Raw genomic sequence first — 26054 nt, 5'->3', positions numbered from 1 at the left:
AATCCTCCTTTTACTTCATAGAGAATTTTAGGAAGTACTCTGAAGAAAGGCACTTCCCATAGCACACTTGATCTCATGATTTACTGTTGGTTTAGTATTCAGATATTGTTTGTGTAAGAACTAAGAAAAGCAGAAAGATTGAGAATAACACTGGCACATTTTTATATATTTACTGAGAGAGAGGTGAATGGCAATTTTAAATATAAACAGTCTTTGGAATTCACATACAACATCATGGCTTTTTTCTTCATACATGTGTTTTAAGAGTGAAGTTCCTTGGAAAAAAAATGTGAATTCATGACAGTCTGAAGTAGCCCAAATCTGATCATATATAATATCTATCATTGTTTTTTGATGTCTGCTTGCAAAAACTATGGCAAATTGTACATGCCACCCATCTTTCCTCCTCCTCTTCACGCATGTTTCATAAAAATCTCCGTATGTAAATTATAATCTACCACAATTTTCTCAAAGCTACCATAAATACTCTACCTAGCTTCACAGAATAAAGATTAAACTGAACCACAATTAACAACCCACACTTAAACCTATTTCCCCTACAATATTAAACCACAAGAGCAGAAGAGAAGCTTCTGTAATTTATCTTTCAAGTGCCCATAATGACAAACAGTAATAAATACAACGTATGCTCAATGCAGAAGAGGTACTGAAGGTTGCCAGTGGGGGAGTGAGGTGATTTAACATGTAGCAGGAAGGGGGAAGGGAGTAAATTAAGTTTCCCTATCAAATGCAGAACTTTAATACCAGAACACACAAAGCGCAATCATCAGCTCGTTCATTTATATTCACATTATTTCCTTTTTATCACCTAACTTTAATCCTTATATACAGTGTTTATATATGAGCATATAAACCTACACTGTGTGTGTACAATTTATATAATACATATTTACTTAAGTAGAATTTTGTTTTCTTATAAGGTTTATAAAACCTCTTCTCTTACAGTTGTAAGAGTTCTTTCCTGTACAAAAATGTATCTGGGGGGTTAAGTGGAGGGGCACTTACTGTAATCAGTGGCATAAAAAACTGGAACAAAACAAGGTTTTCCCTTGTTCTCATGCTTTCTGAAATGCATCCTAAAGAAAGTTTTGTTCTTCAGTTAAGGTATTCATTAGTAAGTCACACACTGAAGAGAAAGTCTGTTGGTAATACTCCCAGCAAATCATAGACTCTAACAGAAACTTCCTCTAACATCTCATCCAGTTTTAGGGGTGAGGTTCAGGTACCACTGCCCGTTTGTATGCTTTAACATGTCCCATCTGGTTTCTGTATGCTGCTGTAGAAAACTGCAGGGCACCTGTAGGTCCTGCATTACAGCTGTCAGCTTTCCACAGATGCATGAAAGTCAGATAACAAAGTTTAAACACAGGAACTTTCACTCCTTTATAGTCCCCTTTACAGACCAAGCAGAGAAGCACAGGGAAGAGAACCACCCTTGGAAGCACCCCATTCTCTCTCCTGACTGAATAATTTCAAACTGTGATGTCTAGTTGTTGGCTGCTTCCATTACATTGGTGAAAGACTGCTGTGCTTTTCAGTTCTGGAAAATACTGCCCTCGATTAAGGAAATATTAGCAAAAGAGACACAGGACAGAAAAACACAACTACACTCTCCTTCCAAAGGAAGCACAGCTATGTATTTTTACTGCAGTAGGGTAACAGGGACAACCTCTTCACAAAAGGCCCTTCTATGAAAAAATAAAAATGAGGCAAACCACCATTTCATACATGTGCTGATGGATGGATGGTTGGGAGGGACCTTCCAGGCTTTACTCTCTGGCAGTTAAATTTGGCTAAGACAAAATATGAAGAGCTTCTGAATTTCCTACAGGCAGTTTGTTCTGAAGGAAGATATTACTGGACCTGGCGATGTGAAAAAGACTTCAAACTGTGGGGGTCACAGATGAGGTCTCATCTACTTTCTTATCATCTTTGAGTAAGGAAAAGCTTGAGGGGTGGTCCAGGAGCTTGGCAAAATGTGAGCAAGTACATAGATGATGAAGGAGACAGGGCTGAAAGGGCCCATGGTTATAAGAAGAAATAATTTTCCTCTTGTTTCTTGGCAGTCTCTGTCCCCTACCTTCAAACTACTGCTTGAAATACAGAGGACTTGTCCAAGTGGCACGGTAGCACAACCACCCAAGTGACCCTATATTGTTTCTGATTTGAGCAATAATACATCATTTGCTCAATGCTCAACAAGGAATTCCAAACAGGAAAGTTTAATCATTTTAATTTCCAGTTATTTTACCCACTTTACTAATTACCATAGAATCATACAATCAGTCAGGGTTGGAAGGGACCACAAGGATCATCCAGTTCCAACCCCCCTGCCATGCCCAGGGACACCTCACACTACAGCAGGCTGGCCACAGCCTCATCCAGCCTGGCTGCAAACACCTCCAGGGATGGGGCCTCAACCACCTCCCTGGACAACCTATTCCAGGCTCTCACCACTCTCATGGGGAAGAACTTCTTCCTCACGTCCAGCCTGAATCTCCCCACTTCCATCTTTATTGCATTCCCCCTAGTCCTATCACTACCTGACATCCTAAAAAGTCCCTCCCCAGCTTTCTTGTAGGCCCCCTTCAGATATTGAAAAGCCACAATAAGGTCACCTCGGAGCCTTCTCTTCTCCAGACTGAACCACAACAGCACTGATTAGTTTGTGATAGTTATTCATTAGCTGTAAGTTGAATGAGAGCTGATTTGAGGTAATTGCTTCCTTGACACTTTCTGTGAACTAAGTATTTCATAGTCATCAGATAATGACTCTGATGAAATGCACAGTCAATAGCAAAAACTTGAAAAATTTGTGGTAAAGCTATAAATTATTATCAGAATCACCTCTACTTCTCTGTGTGTATGTAATTTGGTAAAAAACAGCTTTCCTCCAGCCAGAGTAACCAAGAATATTATTGCAGATCATACATTATGGAATAGAAAATTAGATTTTGAGACAGCTCAATATTATGCCTTACGCACTTTGCCTTAGAGAAAGACTGTGTTTTTCCTGTCTGAGGCCCTCCTTACACATCATCATAATACCTTGGTTTTGGAGAATCCTTATCTGTCTTTGCACTCAGCCTTCTCCTTATCCCATTGATCTTCAGTGACAAAAAGTCTTCCTCAAAGTCATATGTGAGGAGAATATTCCTTGTTTCATTGGCATGGAGTTGCTGTGTTGGGAAATACAATATATTCCATAGGGAAGACACTGAAATCAGGGCCAGAGAACATGTCTCTGAAACATCCCTAGGCATTTTTCTCATCCTCCTTGGTCCATTTACGTGTTTAGTTTTCTCTTACCATTTTGTTAGAGTCTGCATTTTGGATGTTATCTTGAGGAAGCACGAATCAAGTCCCATTCTTCTTACTATCTACCATGTAACTGGAAAGCAAGTGCAGGATACTAAAAGACACACACTCCTAGAAACAGGCTATTGATTCATTTTTCCGCCAAGCAGTAATTTGTTATCCATGGGATATTCTTTTATCCACTTGTAGAAACTCATGACAATTTCTAGCTTTGATGTGGCTAAGTAAATGGGGTCTCCAGCCCCTCAAGTCATCTCAGTAAATCTCCAGTCTGCGCAAGCTGCTCTAATAGTTACATGTTCCAGATCTCAAATAACCAGACGAGATCTCAGGAGTGAGGAGTGAGTTATAAACTTCATAAAAAAAAGTCCTTATTCATTCATCTAAGAGCAGGGGTGAAGGTAGCCTCAGCAGAATTTCCTTTCTTTTACTGCTCAGCTCTCTTCCAAGTTCTGTCACAGTTTTGGCTACAATGGGCTAAATTGAAGACTGGAGCTCTGCAATTTTGTTTCATGATCCTTTCCCTAGAGACTGTATGGTTTTGTTCAGATCCAGACTGAGTCCCCAAAGATGGGAACTCACAATGAAGGACAAATATGAGGCTTGGAAGGATGGCAGCAGCATAACACTCAAATGATTTGAAACAACTTAGAATTAAAACAATGGAAGAAAACAAAACAGTAGCTTAGTTTGTATGCCCAGAACTAGAAAACCTGTTTGGGAAACACCCAAGCCTTTTCCTCTAAGTCTTGAGTCATTTCTTTACTTGACAGAACACAAATACAAAGCACAACATTTAGCAGAAACAAAACAATACAGAAATTCTGAAATGGATACAGACTAAGTCACAAGAACTTCAAAGAGGAATGAGTTTTGTTACAGCTCATCGTGACACTGATGAGATCAAATGATCTCCCAATATATCTTGTACTCAACAATATTTGGAGAAAAACAGTATGTTGTGGGGGAAGATGGAAGTGAAGAATTTACTTTAGATGTCTTTCTTAGCAACTTCTATTTTTACATGATCTGATCTGTCACCTTTGCTCATCACCCAAAATAATACCAATGCCCCTCCTCCCCTGCCAAAGTCACCCCCCTTAGTTCCACAATGAGTTCCATTGATTTTCAAGACAGATTGTCAACTACCTAATAATTTAACTGGTGGCACAGCTCTTTCAGTTGAAGCTTCAGTTTCCCAAACAAAAGCTAACCACCTGAGACCACAGAGGACAGGATATGAGCTACTTATAGCAACACTGGACCAGTGAACAAGAATAGCAGGAAAGCTGCTTATTTTATTTTTTTTTTCTCCAGCAAAGGCCTTTGAAGTAAACTATTTATTAAACATTATAATACTCGAAACAAAAATCTTTGAAGGCAGGTTATCCTCCCCTGCACCATGTCCCGTTGTGAATGAATTGCTTCCTTTTCCTTTTTGGACTTTTTTCACTTGTGAAACTGACACTCAAATTGTTCTCTTAAGATAGTTGGGTAAGCCCTTACCTTCATGGAAAGGAATAATCCATCCATCAACAAAGGGATAATTAAAAATATTTATAACTCAAACTACCTCAATATCACCGCACTGTAAGCAGCCACCCTGTTCATCAGGCAGTGCAATATAAATACAATAAATAAGTTCCTTGTGCACAGAAAAATAGCATCGATTAATAAGTAATGATGCAGCCACATAATCTGAAATAGAAACAAGCAGTCTGACAGTGAGACTTAATTTTTCACTTTAATTAAAAAAAAGTAAATTCTCCCCACTAACCCTAGTACTGATGAGTACACATGGGTTTTCTTTGTTCTTCTGATTAAAACATTTGTCTCCCTCCCTCTCAGTTGTTGAAAGAACTTATTTTTTCCTGTAGTATCACCAAGATCACTGGGAGTTTCAAAACCAGACTCAGAGAATTGCTTTTTTCAAATACATGTATTTGAGCTGCAGAGACAGGACTGTCACACATTATAACGCATTTGTATCTTTGAAAATATGGCACTGGTGTGCAGTGAAGAAGAGGATTGCTCTGAAACAATTGCTCAGAACCATGTAAGCCTGAGAAATTATCTGGCCAAAGCCTGGGAAATAATCAGCAGTGAACTGGAACTCCCACTGGGCCACCATACATGCCTGCATAGTAAAGATGTCACTGGCAAGCTATAGACAAACTCACATTGAAAAAATAATCATAAAAATCCTCCTCTGAGGAAAAAAAAAAAAAAAAACAAACAACAAAACCAAAAAAACCCCAAAACTTAGTCCAAGGGAGAGACAATGTGCAAACCTAAACTATCAATATTCTGTTTTCTGAAAGATGGAACAATTTGCAACTTCCACTGATTTACATGGATAATCTAATCATAAAAATGCAACTATGAGTTCCTCAGTACTTTCTTAACTAAGGAGGAGACTGAGTCTTTATTCACATGAAATGAGGCACTCTTTATCAAGTAGATACATTTTCTCCATTTGTTCTGTTTTCGGCTTTCAGGTGCAACCTGGCATGTACACAAGTGATCATAAAGCACTAAGAAATTTGAATCATTCTCTTCCCTATCTCCACCCATTTGTCCATCTGATGATATATTTCCATTATGTATTACAATTTTACAGTTCACCTATGAGCCATTTTTAAAACATAAGAAGTTTGCGTGGGTTTTGTTTTGTTTGTTTTAAACAAAAGCAAGGCTCTCCTTGCATAAAGAAGCAGAGCTATCCTCCACTAAAATGCTTTTTTGGGTATGGAAGTATTCCATACATGCCTCCTATTCAAAGTCTGTCACCACTAACCCTACTTGATTTGTGTGAGCAAGTGACTCGTTCTGTATTCCCACCAGGATAAGCTGAAATAGATTTATTCAAGTTCATGGTACTGACTTCTGAAAAACAAAGAATCCATCCTGTAACCATTTTTCTTGCTATTGGAGGGCATTAACATGCCTGTAGCCATATTATTCCCTCTACTTTTAAGGATATAGTGTCAAGAACCCAGACAAACAATGCATACTTGTAAAATCTGTACCAGTGGCAATCACTGAGGTTCTGGAGAAGCTGGAGAAGGACTCTCTCTGGTGATTTAAAACAGACTGTAAGCTCGTAATGTGCTGGAGACTTTACAGGTTTTCTATTGAACTGAGGTGCAGAGATTGCCCTGAAAATACACTGTTCTAAATGGAGAAAGATTCCTTGGGCATTCATAATTCTGTTACTTATGAATTCTTATTCACATGCAAATTACTGGAAAAAGCAGTACGTAAACTGGAGGGTATGTTCCATTTTCCTCTGATTAATTCATGACTCAAGTAGGTTGTGAGCACAGAATGAAAACCGTAATGAACTATTTGATGGATCAAGATAAAATGTCTATACAGATCTCAACTCATGAAACTATGTCTGTATTTTAAGTGCTTTCAAGGACAAGGACGTGCTGAATTATATTCTTTGCTAATGGCCTTCAATGTGTCAGCAGCCTCCAGTCCTACCAGCTCTGAAGTGTAGGTGATAGACTAGGAGTCAAAGTGAGAAGGAGGTGGTTACAGGCTCTTGTTTCCCCAGGACTCTTCCTAGCTGAAGATTTCTCACTTGTTTGCCTTCAAACCTCCAGTAAGAATTGGATCTCATTCATGACTTTCCCCATAACATGCCCCAGTTGTTCCAATTGTTTACATCTGTGCCTAAATTTCAGTCAGCTTACACTCCTAGCAACACAGGCACAAAATAAATAAGGATGAGCAGGGTAAAATGAAGAAATTAATAAAAGGTCTCAAGGATTTCTTCAAGACAATTCTATTAAGTTTCACAACAAATTCACTAAATGCTGTATTTGCATAGCAGATTTCAATATATTTTTAACAATGAATTAATTTTTACAACTTTTTTTTGTGTGTTTCCACACTTTTCCAGTCATACACTGAGCTGCCAAGGGCAGCAGTTTACTTTGCTCATATATTGCATTTCTCATCCTGGCACATTCTGCACTTCTTCAACACCATAAATGGGGGTATGTGTCCTCATGCGTCAGTACTTCAAATCAAATGCTGCTCAACTTTCCAACTTCTTTGCAATCCTCACTGAATCATCTGCCAAACCACTGCATATTCAACAACTGCGGTCTGGAACTGTGGTGGGGAGGCAGCAGGTGTTGAGGGAATATCAGAGAGCAAACTGGAGACCAAGCAAAAGTGATTTAAAATCATAAAAGAAGTTTTGTTCATACTTTTAGCTTTGTTGGTTAGATCAATTAGAGATACTCTCCCACTAATGTAAGCAGAATATGGGCCTTAATATGCATACACCTTTGCAAAATCCTTTCAAGTAGATGAAAAAGAGCTTTGAAATAAAGGTAAAATCAGCTCATTACATCATTTTCAGACACCATTGATATCAGCTAGTGCTATCTCCAAGATTCATAGTAGTATGATTTTATTAATTCTCATAAAACCTGATTTTGCATTCAGGCAGTCAATGTGATTTTAAGTGCCAATACCTCAACCTGAAAGTCAGCAAAATATAAAATAACATCAGTAGAATATTAAAATCTCCCACTGAGATAAATAGAAATATGAAGATTCAATCAGAACCAAACAGATTAGTGCTCACTTCCTACTCATTATGTGCTTTCAGCTAGCACGGTATAGTTTTATAATTTGATGGGGGGAAAAAATATTACATTTTTTTACCTATTTTCCAGCCTGACTTTCTAAGGCTGCTCCTCCCTTTAAAACTGTCATGGTATTATTACCTATCATAAAACTATGACTACAAAAAATTGCAGTGCAATAATGTCCATGTTGCTGGGATATAGGTATATTCTTCTCTCAAAACAAGTCTGGGGAAGAACATTGAAACCCAAAGAGGGGGGAGGGAAGATGAGGGGAGAGAAGAGAAAATTGTTCTTTGACATCCTACTTATTTCAGAACTTATTTGTAGTTCAGAAGAGAGTGAAATGTTGTATCAGCAATTAAACTTTGACTTCTACTACAGCAATATTAATGCAGAGCAAGTCCCAGAGCAGCACTGCCCAGCCCTGTGCTCGGGGTTAGCTCCAGTGCTAAACAGCACGTTGCTGACCGACACAGGAAATCCCTCTCCTGTTCCTTGAGCTGAACTGAAGGGCTGACATAAAGAAAATGTCCAAATGTTAACAGTAACAAAAAAAAAAAAAAACAAAACACCTCACTCTACAGGCTTGAAGCCAGATTTCAAAGGCATTTAGGTGCCTAACTTGCATTAACTTTAGTGGGACTAAGTTGCCTCTGAAAATCTGGCCTTCAGTCTTCCCTTTTTCTTAAGCCACTCCAGGTCCTGTGGTTCTGTCAGGATGTAGAAGCAATTACATTTCACAACTTTTAATCCAACCATGTATTTTGGAAATCATTCAAAGTACAGTGCTTCTTTAACATGAAGTTTCCTTGTCCAATAAAATACCCTGGAATTTTATATACTCGGTATTTGCAGGACTCCTTTTTATTTAGATTGAGGCCAGAAGCTAGCAGTATGTTAAAACCACTGACATCCAGATAAACTCTGCTTTCTTCCTTTAGATGGGAGAAGTGTTTAATGGATACCAGTGCTTTGACAAATACTTCATGAAGAGTAAAATACACAGTTTCAGCTTTACCGAACACTAATGTAATTGCTCCTGAACGAAACCATTGCCTAAAGAATGCTAATCCCAAAAGGAATAATATAGGTGTTATACCACGTTTAAAAATCAGAAATTAGCATTTGAAATGTCCATTCCCCTACAGCTCCTAAAGGAACTCAGCCAAACAAATACCAGCCTGGCTTGTAAAGGAATCCAGTGTAATGAAACACATTGAAAATGAGAAAACCAAATCCTCATTCTGATTCACAAGGCAGATGTGCATACACTTGAGCTAACAAAATCTGAGAATATTTTAATAAAAATAAACACAGGTAGCTGTAGTAGCTGTTAATGCCAGACCATTTCACGAGATAATGCTTACAGATGCTCACAGCTGACATATCATGCTATTACAGTCTTTCTAAGAAGAAACTGCAAGCTCTCTCCTCACCATGCTGACATCCGTTTTGTCCCTTGCACTGGTAGCAGGAACCAGCATCAAAGTATGGGGATGAAGCTTGCAAAAGGTCTCAGACAAAACTTTGACCCTCCCTCCCATACTGAAGCTGCAGAATGGGACAGGCAAGGAAAAAGGCATTGCCTTTTTTACCCCCAGCATCATCAGCTGGTCTAATAAATGATGCTGGTTTTCCCTGAGGAGCTTGCTCTCTTGCTTATACCAGCTAGTTGTCTTCCTTTCAGCAAGTCTTACTTTTCATATCTAGTGGTATATTACAAAGAAAATACACTGAAAATACATATGTTACCTCTTTAAACATTTCTTTTCCCCTCCCAATGAAAAGGGTCTGTAGGCTAGCATATTAACCTCCTTCAAGGTACAACACACATTGTACCAGGGCAGAGCAGAAATCTCATCTTCCACTTTCTCTCTGACTTTCTCTCTAGGTACTTTCTCTCTGACCCCAGTGGAGTTTCTTTCTCACTGGCCTCTCAGACCTCCTTGTAGCTGACTGACACGCTTCTGAAAATCACTCCTTAAGAGAATAACCCACCTCCCTTTAAACACCTGCTTGAGTAATTTCAGGAAATTTGTTCCTGACTCAAGCTAATCCTTCCTGGCTAGTCATCTTCCCTTTCCTTCCCAACTCACTATTATCCTTTAATTGTTGATTTGATCCTTCATGTTGCAAGTCATCAGGGCTCCTTCCCCATCCCTGTGCAGGACTGGTTCAGCAGGAATCCTTAAGATGATTATAACCTGGTCAGCCCCAGGCCAGTTTATGAGGGAACCTCATTGCTAGAAACTGAAGACAGTAGTTGTTGCTTAGAGAAGACAAGGGTTTATTCTTTTTTTTAATAAGGCACAACATTTAAGTATTTACTGCTGCTTATGTAACCTAACAGTTTTTCAAGTTTTTTATTCCTTTTCTCTGGTTTAACCTTAGACATGAAACCTGTTGGGGAATGGAACTCAAAAAATGTAAAGTATCTGCATCTTCTTTCTTCTGGAACTGAAACAAAACTACCAGCTGATGAATGGCCATTTGTAGCACAGATGTTAATGCAATACTGAATGAGACAAAAAAAACACCAATGGCTCAGTGTGATGTAAAGTCAACAGGCAATACTGAGACCAGCACTAACGTAAACTAGCTTTGCATACACAACCAATACGTTTCATTATCAATTTCAAAGTTCTTATCACACAGTTGTGTTAATTGAATGCAACAACGACCACATTCCCCCAACCTGTACCAAAAATACAAGTGGTCTTTAAAGCAAATACTACCAACATAAAAGGAAAGTTTCAAGATGCTTTCACAGATAATTTTACAACCTGTACCTGCAAGATGAAGTACCTGTTACTGGCAGGCCATCCAGCATATTCAAAAGAACAGTTTGAGCCATCATTTGGCTTGATTCACAGCACATTCCAGGAACCCCATAAACAAAGACAACATGTGCAATGCTAACTTTCTCTTTTATGCTGACAGCTTTTTTCTCCCGTATAATGACCTTCCTGCACAGTGTGTGTTACCATAAAAAGAAACAGAGCCCAGTAAAATTAGAGGAACTGCTTAATATCAAAACGTTTTATCTGAGGAAGACACCACCGCCAGTGTAAATATAAAAAGCACAAGAATTAAAAAGTATTTGTTTTGCTGCCTCTTCTTTAACTTTAGATTGTTCAAACAAACGTAGCTCAAGTTTTCTGTTACTCTGCACTTAAGACGGTCGTCCCAAAGGCTGAAATGGTACTCCAGAGAATGCAAACTTGGCTCCAATTTCAGTCAATTTTCATCTTCTTTTCTTGACAAAGAGAAAAGTATTTGAATGCTTTGTCTGTAGCCAAGAATTTGGATATGAAAGCACAGCAGTAAACAAGTCACTAAAATGGGCCACCACTATACAGACTGTAGTGCATGCTTGTTTTTTAAGAAAAATAAATTCTCTGACCCGAAGGACACTTTTATTTTACAAGTGGAATGCGAATGTGAAATTTTAGTTAGAGATTATCTCTCTCATCTAAGTACAAAAGAAGCTACATGCACTTTGGATAGATGGAGCCTAAGTTTGCTATTTTGTTTGTACAAAAAAAAATAAAAAGGAGGATAAAACAAGAATCTCACAGCTAGTTGGCTTGGTATAATGCTGCACCAAATCAAATTACTTTTTAAAATTTTATTTGAACTACTACAGAGTACAAACAAGCCTTATCCATAGCATTTGTCTTTATCTGCATTCCCAAAATGAAAACTGAAACTTAAAAAAACATCATTGCTTTGTATCAAATGCACACTGGCTTCCACCATGGCAACTATCCTACAAAACTCAGGCCAGGCTAATCACAGTTCCCTAGGTTTATTATCCTTTATATTAGGGAGGTGTTCAAAAGTACTATGGCTGCTTGGCATCTAAGCAAATACTGTCCTTACCCAAAACAGATTTTAGTCTTGTACATTTAGTGAAAATACATTTCTGAAAACAGACAACATGCCAGGCAAAAACTGCTACCAGCTCCAGGACAGAGCTTCTTGCTCTGCAAAGTGGCATATATGAGAATTGAGAACAGATCATTGATGCCAGGGAGAATTCACTGAACATGCCAGTAAAGTCTCCCTAAGCCAGCCAGAAACCCAAGGGAAGGAAATGAGAGTGATTATATACAGCTGAGCAAGCACAGCACAGAAACTCCTAAATCAGTGATATGGTGTTCGCTGCTGGTGTTCTGTGGTAAAAATGTTTACCATCTGTGTTACTCTCTCTTTGTTATGGACACTAACGGAGCCTTCAAACATAAAAGCATGAGGGTGGGGAACAAAAACACAATTAAGACAAAGTATTTTAAATTCACTTTTAGCCGTACAAAGAAATCCTGACACTACATTAAAAAAAAAAAAAAAGATCAAAACCAAAGCAGCAGTTTCAGGGTAAGCGCAGGAGGGCTGCACAGAAGTGGGTTACTCTGCCCTGGAGGTCTAGTTCTGAGCTATCAGGTGCAAAAAAATCCTTTAGGCACTGAGAAGCAGCTCTAGTCTGGATACAAGAGAGTGAAGAATACTCTAATAGCTGCTAGGCCTTTCAGCCCCATCCTTACTCTGAGCATGCCTGTGGCAGTCAGTTTCCTAGGATGCAGCTGCATTAGTACAAAGCTTTTCTGCAGGGGAACTCCACTGCTCATCTGCTGCTGAGAGAGCACGATGGCCTGGAGATTATGACAGTCTGCAATGATGCCAAAAACTAATATATGCCGTTCTGTTTGCAGTCTGTGCATAAAACTAAGCATCTGACTTGCTTGTGCTAGACATCTCATACAAGAAAATAGGTGGAAATCACAGCCTCCAGCCTGACTTTCATCTCAGACATTGTTTAGTCTGCTCATCAAAAGTTATGTAAGGGAAAGGAGGTACAATGGCCTAATATCTCCACTACAACCTCAAGGAGGTTTTTTGTTTTCTCAGTCCCCTCTTCACTCTCCACCTAGAATGACACTGTAAGGGCATCTACAGTAATAGGTGTCCAACCTGTTTCCTTCCAACCCAAGGAAGAGAGCTTGGCTCAGACTGCTCTACTTCCATTCAACATGATTAGCTGTTGGGACACCTATTCTCCAATCCCAGCACATCCAAATTCCTTGGCAGCCAAACAGAGCTGTCAGCAGTTTGAGGCTACCTACTCAATTCAGCACGTGCACACAGCACAGCCTCACAACACAAGACCATCTGTCAGTGAAAATAATGCTTTTCTCAGATGAGATGCTTTCTTAGGTAAGTTGTTACATCTCTCATGCTACTGATGCCAGTTCAAACAACTCTAGGAAAACAGGAGTTTATGAACCACAAGCCAAGCCAGGAAGAAGAAAATCAAAAGTGAAATAGCAGTTTTTCTCTACAGCTAGGGGGGAGTTCTCCCAGTAGTCTCACAATTCTGAACGTGGTTTTGGAAACAATTGGTACCACCTGCAACATGACCAAAACTGAAACACCATAAGCATCTGAAAAGTACTTTGAGATCTGGCACAAAGTTGGAAGAGCTTCCCCAGGACAGGAAAGACACCTGAAAAGAATATAAATCATTCAGTCTTGGGCTCAAAATTCACCACTGCTAATGCACAGTCTCAGCAGATAAGCCACTGAGGGTGGATCACTCAGTGATGTGCTCCTGAAAACTCCCACCTAAATTCCATGAAATTCATGACTTTTGGTACTTATGCCTCTCACCAAGTGCTCTAGGATTCGGGTTTAAAAGGGAGAAGGGTAAAAGATGCTGTTTGCTACAAGTAGAGCTTCTTCTGGAGCACAGCAAATAACAATGTAGGAAAACCTGTATGGAAGTGAGCCAGCAGTCATAGTCCTACTAAAAAAGGGAAAAAATCATAACTAAAAGAGCAATGAAGAAACCACTGACCCTCCAGATCATGGAGGAAAATTAAGACAGCTTTGCTAGCATTCTCCTACTTCCTACCTTCTCATAGAACCCTCATGTTATTGAGGCATACATCTAAGATTCTCAGTCATGCAGTTTTATTCCCCATCCACCATATCAAAGAAAAGTAATGAACTGATGCACAGCTACGAAATCCAAGCATTTACTTTTTAATATTTAACAGTGACATGAGTATGAAATGTTTACTGGGTAGGCATGTGGGGAAAGTCCTCTGTTGTGTCTACAGATTCCCTTTGCTTGACACTTTGCCCCTGGTACTCTGTTTCCTGCATACCCTACAGATGTTTCTATTAAAAACTTCATTCCTTCAGGACACTAAACATAGATTGTTTGGGAATTCAATTAATTTCTGGTGATAATCTCTTCTTAACCTTCTCTACAGCTTCTATCATCACCTTCTAGGTCGGTTTTGACAGGTTAAGAGGCATCAACGTGCCAGAGCTCTCTTAGTCTTCAAACCTCTACACCACCACAGCACATTCTGCTACATGCTGAAGTCTCCACCACAAATGCCCAGCCTTTTTCAGATTAGAAACAAAGCTTCTGACCTATCCTCAACTGGATACTGCTCAGCGCAGCCATACAAGCTCCAGTAAAGAATGGTCATTCCCTTTTACATTCAGCATTTGCAGAGACCTGAAATTGCTTGTCCTGATTTTCTCCAGCTATGTCACTTCTGCGTCACTGCCTTTTAAAGCCCTCAGGGAACACCCAAGTATTTGCAGAACCACTGAGTACGTTGCCAAGATGTGAAGTTCACAGAAATATTCAAAACCTAACTGGATGCAGTCCTGATTGGTCTGCTCTAATGGACCCTGCTTTGAAGGGGTAGGGGGTCCCTTCCAACCTCAAACATTCTATGACTATGAGAGTATAAGAGTCTTCTCTGGCCTCTTCAAGATTATGAGAATGTTAGTACAGTTAGTTCACGGGTAATGTTGCATTTATATTTGGCTATTTAAGATAAACTGGGGGAGGTTCATCTTGCCTGCAGCACAGTAAGAAACATTTTAAGGGTGGAAAAATTCAATGCATCTTGGGATGCTTCCTAACTTCTCAACAGTATCTTCAGCTTTACGGAAAACTTGAGTACAGTTTGTGACTTGTAAAAGCCACCACTTGCTGCCATAAATGTGGATATTTGCATTATCACATACTATTCTTCTTAGTCAGTGTGTCAAACACAGGCTGTGGGGGAGATGCCTTTCAGAGCACAGCTATGATCTTCTTGGTGCAGTGTCCAGATCTGGCTTAGGTACAGCAACCACACTGGGTCGTTCTGCTCGCTGAGCATTTGTTAAATGTTAACAGTGGGCCTGTAAATTACGAGACTAAAGGAGGACTTCCCTGCAGGTCTTTTATAACTAAAATATAAACCCAGGAAGAAAAAAAAAAAAAACACCAAAATAACACAAAACTCTTACAAAACAAACAAGGAACACCCAAAGACTTGTAATAGAGCACTAATGTAATTATTCTAAAACTCAAACATCTTTGTTTTTCCTCATATGAAGACTGACATCAAAGCAAGCAACAAGAGTTGGTTCTGAGGGCATGTGAGGAGAAATTGATCTGAAAAAGGGAGAAGAATGAGGTAACAGTGGAAACACAGGACACCACCACAACCTCAATGGAATATTCCCATGTCCCACTCAACGCTGCTGTGTCATACACATAGAAGCTCTTTGGCACAGGGGCAGTTTGTTTTCACTCTCCTTACAATAGCGCAGGCCTTTCCTTTTCATCTGCATTGCCCTGACCTCCCTTTTCTCCCTCCCTCCCCCCAATCAAATAATTATCATCAGATGCAGGAAGAACCTTGTTGTGGTTCTGCTGCTCATAATACAATTTGCTATGTGAATACTTCCTGTGCACCCTGCCAACATGGCACCCCTCCAAAACATAAGACTGGTGTTTGGGAGATGGTCACACAAGCATGATACTTCCTACTACAACTGCTCTGCCCTTCACCTCCTTTAGCCTTACTGTGGGCAAGGGCTATAAATATTGAATGGCATGAATGACATGAAGATGTAGGCTGCCTGCTTGTACCAGGATGAGTGTTTGCAGCAGTGTGGATTGCTGTCCTGCAGATAAACAGGGATGCACAAGATCTTTGACAAAACATCGTTAACATAGTTCTTGCTGTACTTTACCCAGAAGAGAATTTATGTGAAACTTTAGTTTCATAATAAGCAAAATAAACTGTCTGTTCCTGCCTGGTAAATTCCCTTGTTATTTGCATACAGCCTTAAATGAACACAAGGGAAAATTTTGCAGAGCTTCAAAATATCTGTTGAAGGGTAATATTAGATTTTATATGCAATGAATAAACTGGACCTACATACTGCAAGATACACAATAGAGACAAAGGAAAGACTTTTGTTTTACAAGAGCCCCTGATGTTCCCTGTCCCTAATACTTACGCGTCAACTCCAGCAGCTGTATGACTTGCTGATACAATTTTTCTATACTTCGTTCTTATCCTCCTGCTTCTCCTAAATCCTACTTACAGAAAAATATGAAAGTTAATGTCAGATTAATAGCAGTATCTCCCTTCTTGATCCATGTATCTTTCTAGCCAAAACCTAATGTAAAGGAGAAGCGATCTGAGAAAAGATGGATATGATAAATATGGCAGAAAAATCAAAGAAAGAAAAAACAGAAAGAAAATATGAAATATCAGGAAAAAAGGTCCGACACGGCATATAACAAAGCAAAGACTTTGTTGATGAAGACATGAGGTCTGAACTTTAAGTATAAGGCAATAAATTCTATCAAAAGGAAAATACAGAAGCAGACCATTTTGAAGACAGCAAAGTTAAACACATTCTGGAGTCCATAAATGGCATCTGTAAAATGGAACTGAAACCAGTTTCAGTTAAGAGACAAATGCACAGGCAAGGGTTTCAGCTGTGGGAACAAAAAAGTATGGAACACAAGTAGAAGCCAACTGAGCACATGATGACAGCACTTAGAGCCCCACCACCGGCTTCCTACCTGCTTCAAAGCACCGTGCAGTGTGTTAAGTTTGACCTTTGACATGGTCTGAGAGTTGGCCTTTCCCTTAGATGGTCCTAGCAGTAGAGGTATTTTAGCTTTTAGACAGTCAAAATGCAATGAAACTGAAAAGTCAAAAAATAAGTTCATCGGTTTGTGAATTTAATTATGTATCCTACTGTTTACTCATCTTTTGTCTTGTATTCTGGTGCTTTAACAAAGGGAAAACAAAATTCACTAAGGTAATTTATAGGAATCTCTTTATTTGAACTTAAGATATAACCTACAGTAATTATGAGCAGTGTGTGGCAATATTTTCACTATTTGGAACAGGAAGTGAAAAATACCAAACACGTCTAAGATTGCATTAGGGATTTGTGCAGACAGAAGGTAATTACACAAAGTGGATTTTGGCCAAGACTCTCAGAATATGAAGCGATCTCAGAACCTTGTAGAAATTACCATGGGATCTTTAATGATAAGTGGGCTAAATCTTCATTTGAATTGTCCTAAAAAGAGATGCCTTCTCTAACAGCACATAGTCCCTTTGCTACACAGATTGACAGCATCGTTGTATTCCAAAATCAGATGGCATGTCCAATGCTACAGCACACAAGTGGAAAACAAAACCCAAACAACACAAAAAAAACCCCAAACCCAAAGTGCAACCATTTTATAAAACAGACCAAGAGTAGACACTTCAAATGTTTCACATGCACAGAATTACTTGCTTCCCCCTCCAATTTATTTCAGATTAGTACCAGATCTCTTATTTTAGGTCAGTGCTATGACAATGGAAGTATGCCAATGTAACCTTCATTTTCTTAATTAGCATTTAACAAGAAGTTTGTCCTCCTCTAGAAATATTTCCTTCCATAAGGGAGAATAACCTTGAACAGAAGACAAAACTAAGCTGAGGAAAGGAGAGAAGAAACTGAAGCTTATATTTACATGCCTTCAAAAAAATATTTATTTACATGTAAAACGTAAATAAAATAGATCTGAGTATAAAATTACTTGATTTACCAGAAGCAAGCACAGCACTGTATCTGTATACATAACTACTCTAGGGAAAAACAACCACAAAGAAAGTCCCTCTTTTACACATGCCATGGACCATGTGCTCCTGCAACTCATTGTTTATCTAGTCTGGAAACAAAAATGCCATGAGAAAGCAATCACGAGGCAGATGGCTGGTTTCATTAATCTGACCCTATTTCTTCCAAGTAAATCTAGTCTACAATAGCGATGCCCCAAATAATCCACCATTCCTATAATACTTAGATTTGCATATTTAGGTTAGAAAAGCCCAACATTGCTGGATTAAGATTTTTTCCCCCAGTAAAACAATGTTTTGTCATAAATTCTACTCCAGAGATCATGTCAGTTCTTAAACCAGACATGTCCACGCGCTGAAAACCTGAGCCGAGGCACCCTCACAAAACACACCCTTATAACCAGTGCTCATCTCTATAGATGAAATGTGTTTGGAAGTTTCCTTTTACTCTGCTTAAACCTGACCATAAAGAGTGACAAATGCAAAGATTCCCTCTGTAGCCACCCCCATGATAACAGATGACAAGATGCAGCACAAGCTTCATCTCTTGCTAATTAAACGAATCAATTAAGAGACTATTGTTGCAACTGTGTAACTGCTGTTCTATAGTGGCAATAACAACCCCACGGGGAGGTCTTTTACTACATTAAAATGCTGTCCTCCACAACTCCATTTGATATTATTAGAAACAGTTATTTGCGTCTTGCTGTCATATTAGTAGCAAAGGCAAATTATGGAAATATGCAGACCAGAATGGTCCCAGTATGAGATCAGGTTTGGTTTTCAGCCTCCAAGGGAACAATTGCTGAAATTCCAAAGTTCCCTAAAGTTCTTTAATGGAACTGATAAATCTATCAGCGCAGCATCCATTTAGATTCTAGGTAAGGGTCACATATTTGCATACTTTCCTGCTAAGCTGATACAATTCAACTAGATAAATTATCATATTAAGTTTACCCTCCTGAGTTAAACTGATGGAGTTCAAAATTGTTTTCGATGGTTGTCATTAATCGCTGTTACATCCTAAATGCTCACTTTGAAATCTAATTGTGCTGGTGTACCAAGGGTCATATTAATAGCATTTTTAATGTTAAATCTTTGTAAAACATGTTTATTTTACTGATATTACCACTGAAGCCTAGAAGACTAATGAGAAACAAAGTATATTTATTATCAATAAAAACTTCATTTAAAATTTACATTCGGAGACTTCAATTAGCTCTACTAAGTTCATCATGCCTTTGTTTCATTAAGATTCCTGGTTAAGTTTCAAAGCTATATAAATTAATACCTCCTAAACAGTTCCTGGGTATATGCCAAAGTTGCAGCCATCAAAAGCCGTTTAAAAGCATGGGCTACACATATGTTTATTACTTGGCAGTGGACATAATTTTCAGAGGAAAACACCAGATCTTCACTCTCAGGTAGCAGTCTTGATACATTTAAAAAAATACAACCAACAATACTTCTTTGGCCAAATAATAATTATTTCAATGCTGCTAAATCTTTGTCTACTCAAGGAAGACCTGCCCATTTGTGTTCCAAGAAGTAACAGACTAACCAAACAAATGCAGTATTTGTCCATAAACCATTACTAAGCTCAGTGAGAAAGAAATTTTTCAAATGAAGTATGGAAAACCAGAAATCCTTATTTTTCCATCTGCTTAATTCTGAAGGATAAGGGGCATAATTTACTGTAGCCAAAGACTGCTACATTACAGATAGCACATACACTACAGAATCCATCAACATTAAGGACATTCATGGGCATTCTGATCTATTTATGATGTCAGAACACATTTTTTTTTCCTCTGCAAATTGAAAACAGAAGAAAAGGTCAAGATTAAAAATGAACAAGTGAAAAGTAAAACATTGGAATCAAAATCTAACAGCCCATTTCCAGTCTGGTTTTGCAAAAAGCGCAAGGCTTGCAATCCAGACTCCTTCCTCTCAATCCCTAACCCAAACTCATTACCCCTCACTATCCCATTGCATCCACACATGCTATTTTAACCAGCTGATCAATTTCTACTGAATTTGAAGAAAAAGTAGTTAAAGTACAGCTACCTATAATTATTGTAGGAACCACAGCTACATTTCCACAAATATTCTGAAGACACTGGCTGTGTTAAGGAAACAAGAGACCTAAATCCATACTCCAGCTGAGGAAAATTTGGCAGCAGCCAGTTGGCCAGCCAGCATTTACACATCGGCATCCAATAAGTATACAAGCAGCTTTAGCTTCACCTTGACACCACCACCTCTCACTCCAGGAGGTTTCAGGCAAAGACTACAAGAAATTGTTCTGTGGGAACTTGTGGCACTTCTGGTTTCTTCTACGTCACAGAAACAAAATTCAGAAAGAATGCCAAGTACTTATCTTTACAAAGGAATCTGGAGTAAGATTCCCAAAACAACCTAAGCAATGTTAGGACATGAGCTTTGGTAACACTAGCATTTCTAAATCTTTCAGGTGCTTTTGAGTTTGCCTTCAATGGACAGTTTTAATATATTCACTATACTTACTGCTTTAAAACTCACTGATATCTAACACAATTGAAATGAGAATGGCATATGTGGGTGTGACTGCACCTGATCATCCACATTGCGTGAGCTGAAATGATGCTCACTACTGAGTCCTAACCATGGGCAGAAGTATCACTGCTTTCACAAGTCCTTGTTGCATGAATTATCCACTCCCTGCAGAATACTGCAGCAGCAGTGTCAGGATTCTCACTAACCATGTCAAAAAGGAAGTTGTGGAAGTTAATGCTTCCAGAAGCAACCGCGCATTTTTTCTTAGTGACGTCTTCTGCACCACTGAAATGCCACAGATGATAGCTCTACTACTAGAAGCAGCACAGTTCATAGTGCCCCTGAAACCAGGTGAAAAGTAAATAATATAGAATTCCCTTTAGAAGAACAGGGACTCTAATCTTAAGGCTTGTAAAAAGGAAGACTAAAAACAACAAGCAAATAAAAAAATCCAAACCAAACAAAAAATTTAAAAGACATCAGCTTGCGAAATAAACACCTACTGGACTATATTTTCTTGTGGTTAATACTCTACATATTCCAATAAATACAACCTCTGCAGGTTTTCAAACAATGTTTGAATAATCTGTATAAATCTTCAGTATATAGTTTCAAAAGCGTCACATACAGAAAGAATAGCAAAAAGAAAGAAAACCTGTCAAGAACTGCAATGATTTGTAAGGGTGAAAGGAGTAGGTTGTTAAACATTTGTCATTGTGAGCTAAAATCAGACTCACACGGTCAAAGCTTCCATCTTTATTGCTATTTAATTGGTCTTTGTAAGAGTGCAGGGAGAAAGAAAAAAGGAGGAAGCAGATTAGATTATATACAGACTGAAAAGTTACAGGACAACCGGTAAGCTTTAGTAAGGGACAGAAAGTCCTCAGTATACTACCTGACAATGTTATTTCAGTGGTGACAATATAGGAAGCCATGTAGAACAGAGTGGAATTACTCTGACCCAAGGATCAAGCCATCTTCAGGTGCTTCTGAGTTACCTGCACTGTTTTCTTGGTGCAGCTGTCTCACTGGAGTTTTTTCCATTGCTCCTGTCTCATCCCTGATGGATTGCTTTTTTCCACTTTTGATTTACAAAACATTTAAAGTTTTACTGTGGAGGCTTAATGCTGTTTTATGATTACCGTTAGCCCATTGATGCTAGACTTGCTGTTCTTCAGCCTTTTTGCAGACCCATTTAAAAATAGTCCAGAGACCCAAAGCCACAACCAGATCTGCAGACTCTAGGTTGAGAACACTGGATTTAAAGAAAACTAGCCTCTGTCAAGCCCTGGCTATACTTTTTAGGATTGTTAGGATACATTCTAGTACAGTAGCAATCACTCAATATTAGTAACTTTTTGATTGTTCTTAAGCTACTTCCACATATATTGGCAGAACAATATTTCATGTACAGTGTTATTAGTTATGTATGTTGTGCATGAAGTTAGCCAGAATCAAAATCTTTTTTTAGAGGCATTCCTCAAAATTGTTGCCTTTGCTTCCTGGCTTACACTGAGCAACATCTGCTAGGGAGACGTTCTTTCATCTTTCCCCAGAGGAAAGAAGTAACTGTTTTTTTCTATATACTGCTGCTCTGATGTTAGAGAACAGAACATCAAAGAAATAACATGAATGATGAGCAGAGGACAGTGAAGTTTTCCACTGTGGGTAGAGACCCTTCACTGACTGGGACTGCCCCATTTCACTGGCCCAGTGGAAAAAGTTCCACTGGGCCAGCAGAGCACCTCTGTCACACACGGCCTGCAGTTCACAGCTGATAATGGCATTATGGATGCAATGGAGCTAGGCCACTCACTATCTGAGTGTACAGACAGTATTTCTTTACCTGAAATTCTACACAGATGCCATTACATGCAGTCTAGAATAAGTTTGTTTGTTCCATGATAATTTGTTTTTCTCTCCATACTGGCAACTTTCTTAGTGCGAAAGGCTGCCTGCCCCAGCCATATTTCATGGGTGAAGTCTGTCTGACAGAGGTGTGAATATTCAGTGGATGAGGGAAAAAAAAAACATTCCTCTTACATAAGATAACAGAAAGTGGAATGAAGAGACAAGACACATGACAGAAAGTGAGGTCTAACTACAAAGAGAGGAATGAAGAGTGGACTTCAGTCATCTGAAAAGACTAACCAAACATACGAAATCATAAAATTGTGTCCAACCACAAGCCTGACACCATCGTGGACTTAAACCACGTTCCAAAGTGCCATGTCTACATGTTTTCTGAAGACATCCAGGGATGGTGACTTCACCACTTCCCTGGGCAATCTGTTCCAATGCCTGGCCACTCCTTCAGTAAAGAAATGTTCCCTAATATCCAATCTGAACCTCCTCTGGCACAGCTTGAGGTCATTTCCTCTTGTTCTATCACTTGATACTAAGGAGATGAGACCAACACCTACCTCACTACAACCTCCTTTCAGGTAGTTGTAGAGTGCTTCTGACCTGCATAGGCTGAAGCAAAAGCTTTGTGCATGGATTTTAGTATTTATCTACAGATCTTTCTGTCTAGAGCACAAGTCTTACAAGTAACAGTTGAAGGAACTGGAGTTTAGCCTGGAGAAAAGGGGCCTGAAGAGAGAACTTACCACTCTCTACAACTACCTGAAAGGAGGGTGTAGCAAGGTGCAAGTCAGTCTCTTCTGACAAGTCATAAGCAACAGGATTAGAGGATACACCTTCTAGTTGCACCAGAGGGCAGTTAGATTGGTTATTAGGAAAAATTTTTTCACCAAAATGGTTGCCAAGCATTGGAACAAGTTGCCCAGGGAAGTGATTGAGTCACCGTCCCTGGAGATATTTAAAACACATGTTGATGTGGCACTTAGGGACATGACTTAGTGGTGGACTTGGCAGTGTGAGGTTTCCAGTTAACTCAATGATCTTAAAGATCTTTCCCAACCTAAATGATTCTATGATTCTATGCTGCAAATCTACTTCCATGAGCTGCCTACACACAGGACACAACCCCACAAAGGATTGCTTCCTTCTTTCCTGGTACTCCTGCTTTTAAGCACAGTTTTGGGCATCAATCTGAAGAATGTATTATCTTGCTTCCTTCTTTGCTATACAATATATAGCACAATGGTGTTATGACAATGCCATAACGATAAACAGCGTCATAAAATCTGAAAAATTCCTAGTGTAAAGTAGCAAGCTAGCAGGATTCCACCAGCACACAGTATCTATTCAATTTCATCAGAGAAGAAAAATGAGTAAAAACTCATATAAAAATCTCAATTACAGCAGTAACTCACAACCTTTTCAGAAATAATTTAATCAGGATTCAAAATGTTATCATTCCAAGATAGTGAAACCAAATCCTATCCAACAATTATTTCTTACAGCTAAAAGTTGCTTCTTTTCTTCGGGCAGAAACATCTTTGTATACCCTCCAATAGCATAAGCCCTATATTAGATTTTGAGACTTGCAATTTTCTACCAGAAAAACCAGTTTGGAGAAAATAAGCCGTTTAACACCATTACAATTTCAAAAGAGATAAATGCTCAAGTAGCAAACAATTTCTACTCAGTATCAGAAATTAAAGTATTATTACAAACCTATGTGGACCCCTGAATGACGCTAAGAGTGTGCACTCAAAGGCACTCTTTCCCTGGGCAAAGTAAGGTGATTTTTCCTGTTCTCCTCTAAAGCAACAGAAATGTGCTGCTGTGCTAAGCAAAACATTTGTCCTACTGTCCACATGTTTTATGGTACATTATGCATCAGAATTCTTATTAAACTGTCCTTCTGCTGCAATGTAGTCTTCTCTGTCCTTCAACAAGCTCACTGGCATAGCAAAGATATTTCTAATAGAGAAGTATACCTTTCACTTCTCCTCAGAGTGTCAGCTCGCTTCCAGAAACAGGGGCTTATGTTTTATCAGAAACCAGTAGAATTATTTCTATCGTCCAATGTAAAAAAACAAACAACTGCATCCATTTATCAAAGCTGATGCCCTTCTGACAAGCCCGGGAGCTGTGCTCTTGATCAGCTGATTCTAAAATTATGTACTGATGGACAGGTCAGCGGTGTGTATGCTCAGTAGCATCATGCTGCCTGTCACCACTGAAGTGCCATCATTTGCCCCTGTCAAAAGTAGCATCGAATGCTCAGAGCTATCCCTAATGTTTTCTACTATGAAAAAAAAAAAAGAGCAGAGCAATAATTTCACAGGCTGTTTATTACATTAACAATATATTACAATAATAATGATCAATCAGGATTTTCTTGTTGCTAAATATGCCTTTCAAATACTTACTGTCTTGATTGCACTTCTGTGATAGCAAAGGTTTAGTAAGGGATACACAATGTGAGCCCAACATGTACTTCTAGGACCATCATTAAGATTTCTTTGAACATTTACATTTGTGTATGTGTACACATACACATGCAGGAAAACACATATAGACTGTGCATATAATTTGTAGGGGATAATATTCTAAGGAAAACCCATCCTTATCCCCCATTATCTAAGCTGAGTGTATTAAGTTGAAATCAGAAAAGTACAAGGATGTTAAAGGAGCACAGGAGAAATTAAATCAAGGGACAAAAGGGGAAGGAGAAGGACAGTAGGCTAAAGGAACTGATAGGAACACAGGTGCGAATTCTGGCTTGACTTCTATAGGAGAACTATTATTGAAGAAAACCCTGGGAAGCCAACTTCACTATTGCTTCTCTACCCTGGATCACTGAGGTTCTCATTCTGTGCATGATTAGCAAGACATGCATAATATATATTAAAAGGTTGTGGAAAGAGTACTGTTTAATTCTCTTGAGAATTTTAGTTGTAATCATATACTTAATTTCACAAAATAACTAGATCCAATAAACACAAATGAGATAATCAGTAATGTCTGATATATGTTAGCTATTTCATCACCAATTTTTTTAAATGTAAAAGCACATCAATACTGTACCCTCTTTTGCCTTCTTTTGCTGTTGCACAAGGCCTAGAACAAAAGTTCTAGTCTGCAAGTGAGACTCTGGGGCATTTCTAACATGAACACAAAACATTTTCCTATCCAATTTAACAACAAATTTGATTTTGATGTCACTAAATACACAGTTAAGAATTTCCTCTGCTACAGCACTTACTTACAAGGGATCGATTAAAATCTTTTCAGTATTATCAAGTGCATTTGTGTTTATATCTTATCTACTTGGAGCAATTATTTTCTTCTCACACAAAAACTACAAGATCAGTCAGATAGCAGCAATCTCTCACACGCAGGATGCAACTCGAGAGCTGAAGCATCATTACAAATACAGTGGTGCAGAACAAAACCTTCAGGTCTTATTTGTAACTGCTGCTCTGCTTGGCACTGAAGAGCAGACAAATAAATGTACATGCATGTACAGAGATATATTTATAGAAGCTAAAAATATTACAGGCACTTTTCAGTGCTAAAAAGCAACATGCAAGTGTACAGGTATTCTTGTTAAGTTTATTCTTACTGTATTATACCCCCCAAAAATGTTTTCATAGGACTTGTAGAAGAACAAATCACAAGTAGAATGAAAGCATTATCATATGCAATCTTTACCTACTTTTCTCCAAAACACATAATGCACAGTGATGTTAGGACTAAATTCTAA

The 26054-nt window shown here is 38.7% G+C and overlaps 1 protein-coding gene across 1 annotated transcript in view; it reads right to left on the bottom strand.

The window, feature by feature from the left end:
* PCCA (propionyl-CoA carboxylase subunit alpha) overlaps positions 1 to 26054 on the bottom strand; it is a 292821-nt gene that overhangs the window by 33529 nt on the left and 233238 nt on the right. The gene's annotated exons all lie outside the window — the stretch shown is intronic.

This window comes from Indicator indicator, chromosome 1, assembly GCF_027791375.1.
Source record: "Indicator indicator isolate 239-I01 chromosome 1, UM_Iind_1.1, whole genome shotgun sequence".
Classification (NCBI taxonomy): domain Eukaryota; kingdom Metazoa; phylum Chordata; class Aves; order Piciformes; family Indicatoridae; genus Indicator; species Indicator indicator.
Note: the sequence above shows the minus strand (reverse complement) of the source record. Positions and strands in the feature narration are given on the sequence as shown.